Source organism: Anomaloglossus baeobatrachus, chromosome 1, assembly GCF_048569485.1.
Source record: "Anomaloglossus baeobatrachus isolate aAnoBae1 chromosome 1, aAnoBae1.hap1, whole genome shotgun sequence".
Classification (NCBI taxonomy): Eukaryota; Metazoa; Chordata; class Amphibia; order Anura; family Aromobatidae; genus Anomaloglossus; species Anomaloglossus baeobatrachus.
In genome coordinates this window covers 303,899,725-303,914,008 of record NC_134353.1, presented here as the reverse complement: position 1 = coordinate 303,914,008, position 14,284 = coordinate 303,899,725, and the positions used below count along the sequence as shown (strand labels likewise).

Genomic DNA, 14,284 nt, shown 5'->3' with positions numbered 1-14,284 from the left:
TTTGTGACAAAGGGTCAACATTATGCTCAGAAACTTGGTCCTCACGGCCTGAATCTGAGTCACAAAGGTTCTGGGCATCACTGCAGACCATTTCCTGTTCTGTACTTACTGTAGCTTGGGAGCAGACCTCTAATTCCCAGGCTATAGTGTGACTGAACAGCTCTGCAGACTCAGCCATCTCAGTTCCACCATACTGTGCAGGGCTGATGGAGACTTCAGAGCTGGGAGAAATCAAGTGTGATTGGGATGACAACTCAGAGGAATGGTGTTTTTTGGATGCGGTACTTGAAGTGGCTGAGAGGGCACTTGTTGGACCACTTGAGATCCATTCAAGCATTTTCCTTTTTTGCCCATCATCTACCTTTGTTCCTCTTGTTCGTGTCCGTAAAAAAGGGAGCACATCGGATTGTCCACAATAAGTAGTAGACATCTTACTTTTGCTAGTAGATGGTCTATCTTCAGCAGATGATAATGGAGCTTTGCCACCTTCCCCACTGACAAAACATTTTTTGCCTTTTCCACCACGCCTCTTCCCCTTTCCACCAGCATCTGTCATTTTGCCACTCATGTTGATTGCGACAAGATTGTGGACTGAAAATGTGGTAGTAAAAATTGAGAGGTGGTGAAGATTGCAGTGGTGGTCTAGCTTTATTAACAGCAGAATAATAAAGAATAAATATCCCTGACAATGTAACTTAGTTATAATTCGTTGGAGTGTGCAACGCAGGCAGACGTGCTGCAAATGTCTTGGCACTAGTGGGACTATAGCAAAGTCCAATAGCCACGTATAGGATGCCACTAGGTACACTGAGTGTGTGCTAGTATAATGGCTTCGTTATAATTAGTTGGAGTGTGCAACGCAGGCAGATGCGCTCTGCAAATATCTTGGCACTAGTGGGACTATAGCAAAGTCCAATAGCCACGTATAGGATGCCACTAGGTACACTGAGTGTTTGCTAGTATAATGGCTTCGTTATAATTAGTTGGAGTGTGCAACGCAGGCAGATGCGCTCTGCAAATGTCTTGGCACTAGTGGGACTATAGCAAAGTCCAATAGCCACGTATAGGATGCCACTAGGTACACTGAGTGTGTGCTAGTATAATGGCTTCGTTATAATTAGTTGGAGTGTGCAACGCAGGCAGATGCGCTCTGCAAATGTCTTGCACTAGTGGGACTATAGCAAAGTCCAATAGCCACGTATAGGATGCCACTAGGTACACTGAGTGTTTGCTAGTATAATGGCTTCGTTATAATTTGTTGTAGTGTGCAACGCAGGCAGATGCGCTCTGCAAATGTCTTAGCACTAGTGGGACTATAGCAAAGTCCAATAGCCACGTATAGGATGCCACTAGGTACACTGAGTGTGTGCTAGTATAATGGCTTCGTTAGAATTAGTTGGAGTGTGCAACGCAGGCAGATGCGCTCTGCAAATGTCTTGGCACTAGTGGGACTATAGCAAAGTCCAATAGCCACGTATAGGATGCCACTAGGTACACTGAGTGTTTGCTAGTATAATGGCTTCGTTATAATTAGTTGGAGTGTGCAACGCAGGCAGATGCGCTCTGCAAATGTCTTGGCACTAGTGGGACTATAGCAAAGTCCAATAGCCACGTATAGGATGCCACTAGGTACACTGTGTGTTTGCTAGTATAATGGCTGAGTTTAAAAAACTTGGAGTGTGCAATGCAGGCAGATGTGCTCTGCTAATGTCTTTGCACTAGTGGGACTATAGCAAAGTCCAATAGCCACGTATAGGATGCCACTAGGTACACTGAGTGTTTGCTAGTATAATGGCTGAGTTTAAAAAACTTGGAGTGTGCAATGCAGGCAGATGTGCTCTGCTAATGTCTTTGCACTAGTGGGACTATAGCAAAGTCCAATAGCCACGTATAGGATGCCACTAGGTACACTGAGTGTTTGCTAGTATAATGGCTGAGTTTAAAAAACTTGGAGTGTGCAATGCAGGCAGATGTGCTCTGCTAATGTCTTTGCACTAGTGGGACTATAGCAAAGTCCAATAGCCACGTATAGGATGCCACTAGGTACACTGAGTGTTTGCTAGTAAAATTGCTTAGTTTAAAAAACTTGGAGTGTGCAATGCAGGCAGATGTGCTCTGCAAATGTCTTGGCCCTAGTGGGACTATAGCAAAGTCCAATAGCCACGTATAGGATGCCACTAGGTACACTGAGTGTGTGCTAGTATAATGGCTTCGTTATAATTAGTTGGAGTGTGCAACGCAGGCAGATGCGCTCTGCAAATGTCTTGGCACTAGTGGGACTATAGCAAAGTCCAATAGCCACGTATAGGATGCCACTAGGTACACTGAGTGTTTGCTAGTATAATGGCTTCGTTATAATTTGTTGTAGTGTGCAACGCAGGCAGATGCGCTCTGCAAATGTCTTGGCACTAGTGGGACTATAGCAAAGTCCAATAGCCACGTATAGGATGCCACTAGGTACACTGAGTGTGTGCTAGTATAATGGCTTCGTTATAATTAGTTGGAGTGTGCAACGCAGGCAGATGCGCTCTGCAAATGTCTTGGCACTAGTGGGACTATAGCAAAGTCCAATAGCCACGTATAGGATGCCACTAGGTACACTGAGTGTTTGCTAGTATAATGGCTTCGTTATAATTAGTTGGAGTGTGCAACGCAGGCAGATGCGCTCTGCAAATGTCTTGGCACTAGTGGGACTATAGCAAAGTCCAATAGCCACGTATAGGATGCCACTAGGTACACTGAGTGTTTGCTAGTATAATGGCTTCGTTATAATTTGTTGTAGTGTGCAACGCAGGCAGATGCGCTCTGCAAATGTCTTGGCACTAGTGGGACTATAGCAAAGTCCAATAGCCACGTATAGGATGCCACTAGGTACACTGAGTGTGTGCTAGTATAATGGCTTCGTTATAATTAGTTGGAGTGTGCAACGCAGGCAGATGCGCTCTGCAAATGTCTTGGCACTAGTGGGACTATAGCAAAGTCCAATAGCCACGTATAGGATGCCACTAGGTACACTGAGTGTTTGCTAGTATAATGGCTTCGTTATAATTAGTTGGAGTGTGCAACGCAGGCAGATGCGCTCTGCAAATGTCTTGGCACTAGTGGGACTATAGCAAAGTCCAATAGCCACGTATAGGATGCCACTAGGTACACTGTGTGTTTGCTAGTATAATGGCTGAGTTTAAAAAACTTGGAGTGTGCAATGCAGGCAGATGTGCTCTGCTAATGTCTTTGCACTAGTGGGACTATAGCAAAGTCCAATAGCCACGTATAGGATGCCACTAGGTACACTGAGTGTTTGCTAGTATAATGGCTTCGTTATAATTTGTTGGAGTGTGCAACGCAGGCAGATGCGCTCTGCAAATGTCTTGGCCCTAGTGGGACTATAGCAAAGTCCAATAGCCACGTATAGGATGCCACTAGGTACAGAGTGTTTGCTAGTATAATGGCTGAGTTTAAAAAACTTGGAGTGTGCAATGCAGGCAGATGTGCTCTGCTAATGTCTTTGCACTAGTGGGACTATAGCAAAGTCCAATAGCCACGTATAGGATGCCACTAGGTACACTGAGTGTTTGCTAGTAAAATGGCTTAGTTTAAAAAACTTGGAGTGTGCAATGCAGGCAGATGTGCTCTGCAAATGTCTTTGCACTAGTGGGACTATAGCAAAGTCCAATAGCCACAGATAGGATGCCACTAGGTACACTGAGTGTTTGCTAGTATAATGGCTTAGTTAGAATGAGTTGGAGTGTGCAGAGGACAAGAGGGTACAGTGGCAGGATTGTGGTGCTCTGGTTAGAGGAATGGAAGCCTGCCTTTCTATTCCCTCCTAATGGTGAAATGCAGGGAGGAAATCCCTGACCTGGGCTACACAGACGCTGTTGCTGTTTGCAGGACCTGTCACCTATGGCTCTCTGACCCTGCCGGTACGAGCCCTTAAAAGGACTGCTAGAATGTGCTCTCCCTAAGCTGTCTAACGCTGTGTATGCAGCGCATACAGCTGTATCGGCGATAGGACAAAGGACGGAACTGCGACAGTGATGTCTGACACCAAAGACGCAGAAGGCAGATAATGGCGATCGTGAAGAAAATGTCCGGTTTTATAATGCAGGGACATGTGACATGCAGATCCTATCACACATGCCGTTGCTTCTCTGCCTCAAAGTCCACTTAGGTGTGTGTGTGTCTGTGATTGGCTGACATGCTGGCCAGCCCCACAAGACGCGCGCGCTTAGGGAAGGAAGACAAGAAAAAAAAAAAAAAAATGGCGATCGCCATTATAGAAACAGCAGTGATCTGAAGGCGCTGTTCACGCACACTATACACTGAAATGTGATAATAGTTTGATTCACAGAGTGACTTACACTATTACAGCAGAAACCAAGCTAAGATTTAGCTGTTTTTTGGCTGCTAGAACCGTTCTCGAACGTTTCTAGAACTATCGAGCTTTTGCAAAAAGCTCGAGTTCTAGTTCGATCTAGAACATGCCCCAAAATCACTTGAGCCTAGAACTTGAGAACCACGAACCACGAACCGCGCTCAACTCTACTCATTACTATGCTGGCAGCAGAGCGCAACGGCATCAGGCGGTCTATAGCTTGACATGTCTTGGGAATAAGAGTCACACAGCTGAGGAGTTGTGGTCAGCTCTGCGGTCCGAGTTTAATAAATGGTTGTCTCCACTCAACCTGCAGCCTGGTAAGGCCGTGTGCGACAATGCTGCAAACCTGGGTGCGGCCCTTCGCCTTGGCAAGGTGACACACGTGCCTTGTATGGCTCACGTGTTGAACCTTGTTGTCCAGCAATTCTTAACACACTATCCTGGCCTAGATGGCCTTCTAACCAGGGCACGATAACTGTCTGCTCACTTCCGCCGTTCAACCTTTGCAGCTGGGCGACTTGCATCTCTCCAGAAGTCTTTCGGCCTGCCGGTTCATCGCCTGAAATGCGATGTGGCGACATGCTGGAATTCGACTCTCCACATGTTACAGCGACTGTGGCAGCACCGCCGAGCCCTGGTGCAATACGTCATGACGTATAGCCTGGGCCAACGAGATGCAGAGGTGAGGAAGATCACCCTGATAGAGTGGTCTCAAATCAAGGACCTATGCACCCTTCTGCACAGTTTCGACATGGCGACGAATATGTTTAGCGCTGACAATGCCATTATCAGCATGACAATTCCAGTCATTTACATGCTGGAGCACACGCTAAACACTATTCGGAGTCAGGGGGTGGGACAACAGGAAGGGGAGGAACTACAGGAGGATTCATATGTGCAAGGGACAACAACATCACCAAGGTCCAGACGTTCATCATCACCAACGCAGAAGGCATGGGACCATGGGGGACAGGGATCAACAAGGGCGCATAGTAGCAGGCGAAATGTTGAGGAAGGTGCAGGAGAACATGAAGAAATGGAGGATGAACTGTCCATGGACATGGAAGACTCAGCAGATGAGGGAGACCTTGGTCAAATTTCAGTTGAAAGAGGTTGGGGGAGATGTCAGACTCAGAGGAAGAAAGAACGGGTAGCACCTCTATGCCACAAACACAGCGTGGACGTGGTCCGCATGGCTGCGCAAGACACATGAGTGCCTTCTTGTTGCACTTCCTCCAACATGACCCTCGTATTGTCAAAATTAAAAGTGATGATGACTACTGGATTGCCACACTATTAGATCCCCGGTACAAGTCCAAATTTTGTGACATAATTCCAGCCATAGAAAGGGACGCACGTATGCAGGAGTATCAGCAGAAGCTGTTACTCGATCTTAGCTCGGCTTTTCCACCAAACAACCATGCAGGTGCAGGGAGTGATTCTCCCAGTTGTAACTTGACAAACATGGGACGGTCTCGTCATCTTCAACAGTCTACCCGTACCAGTAGGACTGTATCTGGTGCTGGTAACAGCAATTTTATGGAATCTTTTCATAATTTTTTTAGACCCTCCTTTGCAAGGCCACCAGAGACAACAAGTCTGACACATAGTCAACGGCTGGAGAGGATGATACAGGAGTATCTCCAAATGAACATCGATGCCATGACTTTGCTAATGGAGCCTTGCTCATTTTGGGCTTCAAATCTAGAAAAATGGCCAGAGCTCTCCAGTTACGCCTTGGAGACTTTGTCGTGTCCAGCTGCCAGCGTTGTCTCTGAACGTGTCTTCAGTGCTGCTGGGTGTGTGCTGACAGATAAGCGCACGCGTCTGTCCAGTGACAATGTGGACAGACTAACGTTCATCAAAATGAACAAGTCATGGATCCACCAGGAATTTACTACCCCTGTGTCATCCTGGGGAGAGTAAATGCTTGTGGATTTGGAATGTGGTTGATGCAAATCTAGCTGTGAAGAATACAACTAGGGCACAAGTGCTGCCACTGAATGGGTGGGTGTGTGTGGGGCACAATTTTTGGAAAAAAGGGAGACTCCGCTTGGAGTAACCCTTACTTACATTGTTTTTAAAAGGAGCCAAGATGAACAGAGCTGGGATCAGGAAAGACTTTGCTACCTACCCCGGTGTCATCCTGGGGACGGTTAATTATGGCGTATTTTTTAATGTGCTTGATGCAAATCTAGCTGTGAAGTGTACAACTGGGGCACAACTGCTGCCACTTAATGGGTGGGTGTGTGTGGGGCCAAATTTTTGGAAAAAAGGGAGACTCCGCTTGGAGTAACCCTTGCTTGCTGTGTTTTTTAAAATGATCCAAGTTGAACAGAGCTGGGATCAGGAAAGACTTTGCTACCTACCCCGGTGTCATCCTGGGGACGGTTAAAAATATCGTATTTTTGAATGTGCTTGATGCAAATCTAGCTGTGAAGTGTACAACTAGGGCACAAGTGCTGCCACTGAATGGGTGGGTGTGTGTGGGGCACAATTTTTGGAAAAAAGGGAGACTCCGCTTGGAGTCACCTTGCGGTTTTTTACATGATTTTAGAAGGGCGTGCCATGCCTATATCTGTGTGTCCTCCTCTTTTTCCTTGTCCAGCTGTATTGGTTTCGCATGAGTATATGTCCTTGTCACTTTCCCATGTGTTTGTGTTGTGTTGTGAGTTGTTTATCACCTTTTGGACACCTTTGAGGGTGTTTTCTAGGTGTTTTTATGTGTTCGTGATTGCCTGCCATTGTTTCCTATGCAGTTCGAGTTCGGTTCGTCGAACGTTCGACGAACCGAACTCGAACGGGACCTCCGTTCGGCGAACCGACCTCGAGCCGAACCGCGACCGGTTCGCTCATCTCTAGTAATCACCACCAATGGCATAGTTTAAAGATCAATGACTGTTACAGAACAAGTTCTCAGTCTATGGCTCTTATTTCATCTTTTTGTCCACCACATACTTTACCTTTTTCATTACATGGCTTTCTCTTTCTGACATGACTTCATGCTCATCTGTTACATAGTACATTATCACATCTATAATTTAAGTAATTAAATGTATTGTTGATTATACTCTACCACATCATGGAGAAGGAAATAGGCTCATACCAATAGATTTTTTCTACTAGTAATAGTTGATTATCCGAGGTTTTAAGGCCCAGTCACACTAACAACTTACCAGCAATCCCAACATCGATCTAACCTGATAGGGATCGCTGGTAAGTTACTAGGAGGTTGCTGGTGAGATGTCACACTGCGACGCTCCAGCGATCCCACCAGCAACCTGATATGGCAGGGATCGCTGGAGCGTGGCTACACGAGTTGCTGGTGAGCTCACCAGCAACCATTGACCAGCCCCCAGCCGGCAGCGCCGCATGGAAGCGATGCTGCGCTTGGTAACTAAGGTAAATATCGGGTAACCAACCCGATATTTACCTTGGTTACCAGCGCACACTGCTTAGCGCTAGCTCCCTGCTCTCCTAGCTACAGTACACATGGGCTTAATTACCCAATGTGTACTGCAGCTACATGTGCAGAGAGCAGGGAGCCGCGCACATTGCTTAGCGCTGGCTCCCTGCTCTCCTAGCTACAGTACACATGGGGTTAATTACCCGATGTGTACTGCAGCTACATGTGCACAGAGCAGGAGCCGGCACTGACAGCTGAGAGCGGCGGACGCTGGTAACGAAGGTAAATATCGGGTAACCAAGGTAAGGGCTTCTTGGTTACCCGATGTTTACTGTGGTTACCAGAGTCCGCAGAAGCTGGCTCCTGCTGCCTGCACAATTAGTTTTTGCTCTGTCGCTGTCACACACAGCGATGTGTGCTTCACAGCGGGAGAGCAACAACTAAAAAATGGCCCAGGATATTCAGCAACAACCAACGACCTTACAGCAGGGGCCGGGTTGTTGCTGGATGTCACACACAGCAACATCGCTAGCAACATCGCTGTTACGTCACAAAAGTTGTTCGTTAGCAGCGATGTTGCTAACGATGTTGTTAAGTGTGACTGGGCCTTTAGAATCTGGAGGCCGTCCTATCAGCTTATGTTTAGCGAAGCTATCAGATAAAAGGTGTCATGATATAACAACCCTTAAGGTGGCTTTACACACTGCAACATCGCAAACGACATCGCTGTAACGTCACCGGTTTTGTGACGTAATAGCAACCTCCCCAGCGACATTGCAGTGTGTGAAACACATCAGCGACCTGGCCCCTGCTGTGAAGTTGCTGATCGCTACAAATCGTTCAGGACCATTCTTTGGTCCTTTGTTTCCCGCTGTGCAGCAAAGTCTCAGTGTGTAAAGGGGACTTAAAAGACTGGAAACGATTGATGTGTCACAATATCTGTCAATCACTTTTCTCTGTCAGTCGGTCTCTCCCTCTCGGTCTCTATTCTCTCTCTGTTGGTCCGTCACTATCTCTGTCTCTCTCTCACAGTCTGTCGGTCATTTTCCCCTCCTCTCTCATACTCACCGATCCCCGATCCCCGGCGCGGCGCTGCACGGCATTCACACTGCTGCGGCGGCTTTTCCTCTTTTGAAAAAGCCGGCCGCTCATTAAACAATTTCGTATTCCCTACTTTCCCCGCCCACAGGCGCCTATGATTGGTTGCAGTGAGGCACGCCCCCACGCTGAGTGACAGGTGTCTCACTGCACCCAATCACAGCAGCCGGTGGGCGGGTCTATACTGTGCAGTGAAATAAATTTTAATACCAGCCAGATAAAGCCATATGGCTGAAGGCTTGTATTCTCAGGATGGGGAGCTCCATGTTATGGGGAGCCCCCCAGCCTAACAATATCAGTCAGCAGCCGCCCAGAATTTCCGCATACATTATATGCGACAGTTCTGGGACTGTACCCGGATCTTCCCGATTTACCCTGGTGGGTTGGCAAATCGGGGTAATAAGGAGTTATTGGCAGCCCATAGCTGCTAATAAGTCCTAGATTAATCATGTCAGGCGTCTCCCCGAGAAACCTTCCATGATTAATCTGTAAATTACAGTAAATAAACACACACACCCGAACAATCCTTTATTAGAAATAACAAACACAAACACATTCCCTCATCACCAATTTAATAAGCCCCAAAAAGCCCTCCTTGTCCGGCATAATCCACGGACCTCCAGCGTCGCTTCCAGCTCAGCTGCATGCAGGTGACAGGAGCAGCAGAATACACTGCCGCTCCTGTCACCTCCACGCAGCTAATGAAGACAGCTGCGCGATCAGCTAAGCTGAGTATAGACACGCCCACCGGCTGCTGTGATTGGGTGCAGTGAGACACCTGTCACTCAGCGTGGGGGCGTGTCTCACTGCAACCAATCATAGGCACCTGTGGGCGGGGAAAGTAGGGAATACGAAATTGTTTAATGAGCGGCCGGCTTTTTCAAAAGAGGAAAAGCCGCCGCAGCAGTGTGAATGCCGTGCAGTGCCGCGCCGGGGATCGGTGAGTATGAGAGAGGAGGGGAAAATGACCAACAGACTGTGAGAGAGGGACAGAGATAATGACGGACCGACAGAGAGAGAAAAAAGACCAAGAGGGAGAGACCGACTGACAGAGAATAGTGATTGACAGATATTGTGACACATCACTCGTTTCCAGTGTTTGACTAGCTAGGTCGTTCTGCAGGTCCGGATCGCTGTTGCGTCATTGGCCAGGTTTGCCTGTTTGTCTGCTCACCAGAGACTCACCAGAGACTTTGTAGCGATCCCGGCCAGGTTGGGATCGCTGAAAGTCTCAATGTGTAAAGGGGCCTTTAATCCAAAAGTCTTCAACAGTATAAACAGCAGCTATCTTTCCCAACTCTCCCAGAACTGCAAGCATGTGTTTTCAAAGTACAGAGAAGATTAAAGTGGAACAAACACATTTGTTTAATGATATATCAAAAAAGAAAAATATAGATCACATATAATTTACAATTATATATTCTAATTGTTACCTGTGACTTGACAATATGGGATAATTTATACACAAATACAAATAATTCATGGATCTTTAATCTAATTTCTGTCCTAAACCATCAAGTCCATTGAATAGTCGTAAGTGTCATTGCCTAGAAACCATTTTCTTTTAGGTACTCAGTCTATTTCACAGAAAATGGATTTCTGAATTGCCTGTCTGGTCATGTTATACATTGCTATTTATTTTCTAATACATTGCCACAGTCCTGCTTATTATTGCAGTGCTTCTGTCTTATCAGAATACCTTATGCTATGGGCAGTAATCTAGAGAGTAGTGCACCATGTGTATTACTCTTTCCACACAATTCCTGGCCACATTTCTTAAAATGATATTGCTATGGTAGATTTGATACAGTGGATGTTGTTCTAAGAAGAGGTGAAAGGTGGACTGACTATGTTGCTCTGCAGAATAGGTCTGATATTTACATAGTTACATAGTTACATAGTTACTTAGGTTGAAAAAAGACCTAGGTCCATCTAGTTCAACCTTCCTCCACCAGTTCTACATTTAGTCACTAAGTCATTTGTAACCAACAATGTTTTGTGTACTGAGGAAATCATCCAGCCCTTTTTTAAAAGCTGTTATAGTACCTGCCATTACTACCTTTTTCTCGCAGTGAATGCCCCCTGGTCCTTAGTACTGTCTAAGAGCATATCTAAAGGTTGACGTCTTTTTTCTAAGCTAAACATATCTAACTTTTTCAACCTTTAGATATGCTCTTTATGGGAAAAAAGATTAATAGATTACAATACTCTTTAACTATTATATTAGTGTATTTTTAAAATATATATTTTATAAATTACCTATTTATTTCCATAAAATGTATGAAAAATTGTAAGACTGGAATATATTTTAATAAATATATACATAGATGTTTATTTATATATAGAAAAGGCATCTGTACCATTAATTCGGAGGCTCCATAACTTCTTTTTAATAAATGGTGTGCCTCTTGTAAAACAAATAGTCAATGAATAGAGGGAGAATCAGTTCTAATCATATATAAAAACTGATAAACTGATGCCTCACTCCTTTATTACGCCGTGTACCCAATTATTAATCAATGCTGTTGAGTCGACCATCAGGGATTTCAACAGCGGGGTACTCTGGCGCCGGGACTACGGATACTTTACTCTCGATGGGGTTATCACAGGTGGTCAGTCCCGGCTTCGTGCCCTGGGCGCTCACTCTGCGGCTGTGGAATGGAGTACAGGGATAATTTTGAGGATATACGTGATGCCACCTGTGGTGTCTGGTAAGCGGGATATACCAGCGCTGCCTGCGGCTGACCTCTGAGGCAATGGTGACAGCAGCTAAAGATCTCTCAGCTCCCAACAGTTGGAGCTATTTTACCTCAGGGCGGAGGGTCGCTGACCCGGAGGGAAGCGACCGAGCGGTGATGGCTGCCTTCTTCTCTGATGTCGCAGGGTCCTGTCGAACGGCGGACAGACGACACACCGAATTCACATCAGTTCAAACAAGTCCTTTTTACTAGCATCTGGTTTGTTTTGCACAGTTCACAGCAGAAACAGTTTGGTTACCAGAAGGCCAATGGTCACAAGTTTCGTAGGAGATTTAATGACAGAGTCTCTCTCTGAGGTAAACTTTCCTTGTCTCTTTCTCGGTCCCTGCTCTGAAGGCTCTATGACTCCCTCTTTAACCCACTCGTTAGTCTCGTCACTGGTTTTCCCTGGGGTCTGATGCTGCATGATTTCTTTATCTATCCTGCAACAGCGTCGTGAACTCGGCTTGGGGTTAGTAGTCAGACTCTTGATGGGTGCCGGCACTCCTCTTATTTAGGATCCCAGGTTAACAGGCAATGGTTTGGGGATAAAACTGAGAAACCTCCGCGGTTCTGTTATACCAGTGTCGACCTGAACTCTTCAGCCGGCTCTTGCCAGACCTAAAGCGTGCCCTTTCCATCTGGGTTACCCCTTTTCCTGTGTCTTTCTTTTCTTTTGGGGTACCCTCGCTCAGGGTCTATGTTATTTCTAGCCCTTCTTTCAGTCATCAATTTTCTTTTGTCTCTTCTTGTCACTCTTTACTGACTGACTGTTAACTGACTAACTGTCACTCAGTCGTCCAGTCAATCACGTCGCGTCTCACGCTCAGCTAGGCTCCACCCCCCTATGGACCTACTATATAAACAGTCCCATAAATATGAAGGTAGGGGATGCTGAGTCAATGTTACTCAATCTAATATAAGACTCTGCATTTACTCTCTCTTTCACCTGTGACCAAAGGGCACTGCACCTTGATGTTAAGGTGCTGTATTCCCCTGTAGTGCCTAACCACAGGGGCGCCACACTGTCATATTCCAGAACAGCAACCTCCCTGGAGATGATCCTTGCTCAGATACATGGGTGTGGTATGGAAGGCTGAATCAAGACCACAACTGAATAAAACATACATTGAAACATCAAGACTCGGCCAAGAAATATTTGATGACAGATGTTGAAAATGTTTTATGGAGTGATAAGATGAGAGTAAGGCGGGCTTTGCACGTTGTGACATCGCAAGCTGATGCTGCGATGTCGCACGCGATAGACCCCACCCCCGTCGCAGGTACAATATCTTGTGATAGCTGACGTAGCGAAAATTATCGCTACGCCAGCTTCACATGCACTCACCTGCCCTGCGACCGTCGCTCTGGCCGGCGACCCGCCTCCTTCCTAAGGGGGCGGGTCGTGCGGCGTCATACGGCAGGTGGTCAATAGTGGCGGAGGGGCGGTGATGAGCAGAATGTAAACATCCCGCCCACCTCCTTCCTTTCGTATAGCCGCCGGCGGCATGTAAGGAGATGTTCCTCGCTCCTGCGGCTTCACACACAGCAATGTGTGCTGCCGCAGGAACGAGGAACAGCATCGTACCTGTCGCAGCAGCGTAATTATGAAAAAGTCGGAGCCTGCACCGATGATACGATAACGAAGCTTTTGCACTCGTTAATCGTATCATCTAGGATTTACACACAACGATGTCGAAAGTGATGCTGGATGTGCGTCACTTTCGATTTGACCCCACCGACATCGCACGTGCGATGTTGCAGCGTGCAAAGCCGCCCTTACTCTTGACAGACCAGATGGACCTGTGGCAGGATCAGTAATGTGCACAGACCTCAAGTTCTACTCAGACGTCAACATGGTGGAAGTGGAGTAATGTTATGGGCTGGTATTATTAACCCTTTTACCTTCCAGACTATTTTCACCTCCATGCCCAGGCCATTTTTTGCAACTCTGACCAGTGTCACTTTGACAGGTTATAACTCTGGAACGCTTCAACAGATCTTGGTGATTCTCAGATTTTTTTTTTCGTGACATATTGTACTTTATGACAGTAGATTTAGGCCAATATTTTTTGCATTTATTTGTGAAAATATCAGAAAGTTGGAGAAACGTTTGAAAATTTTGCAATTTTCAAACTTTGAAATTTTATGCTCATAAATCCAAGAGTTATGTCCCAAAAAATTGATTTCCATCATGTTTACTTTATATCAATACAATTTTTTGAAACATTTTTTTTGTTAGTAAGTTAGAGGGGTTCAATGTTTATCAACAATTTTTTTAGGGACCACATGACATTTGAAGTGACTTTTTTTTTTTAAATCAGATACTTTTTTATTAAAACAGAGTACATACAACAGAATAACAAATCGGCATCCAAATTAAATTTATCACATCTATTACCCCTTTAACTCCCCCTCCCGCCCCCTCCCCCACCCTGGCAGCAACACTTCTCCCCGATACTACATCCCATTTAGTACACACTTAGGATACCCTTCAACTGTAGTATAGCAACCATCCTGTTGTGCAGGAGGAACAACTAGTAACACAAATAAAACAAAACATACACATCAGAGGTCTCAGACGGCCATCCCGGTCCCAGACCAGTTTACTGGCCAATCACTCGTCTTATTCGCAATTTGAAGTGACTTTGAAAGGTATAGGTG

General features: G+C 45.9%; 1 protein-coding gene across 2 annotated transcripts in view; it reads left to right on the top strand.

Annotated features, from left to right (window-relative positions):
- Positions 1-14,284, top strand: part of GRID2 (glutamate ionotropic receptor delta type subunit 2) — a 1,893,008-nt gene that overhangs the window by 923,228 nt on the left and 955,496 nt on the right. The window lies entirely within an intron of this gene.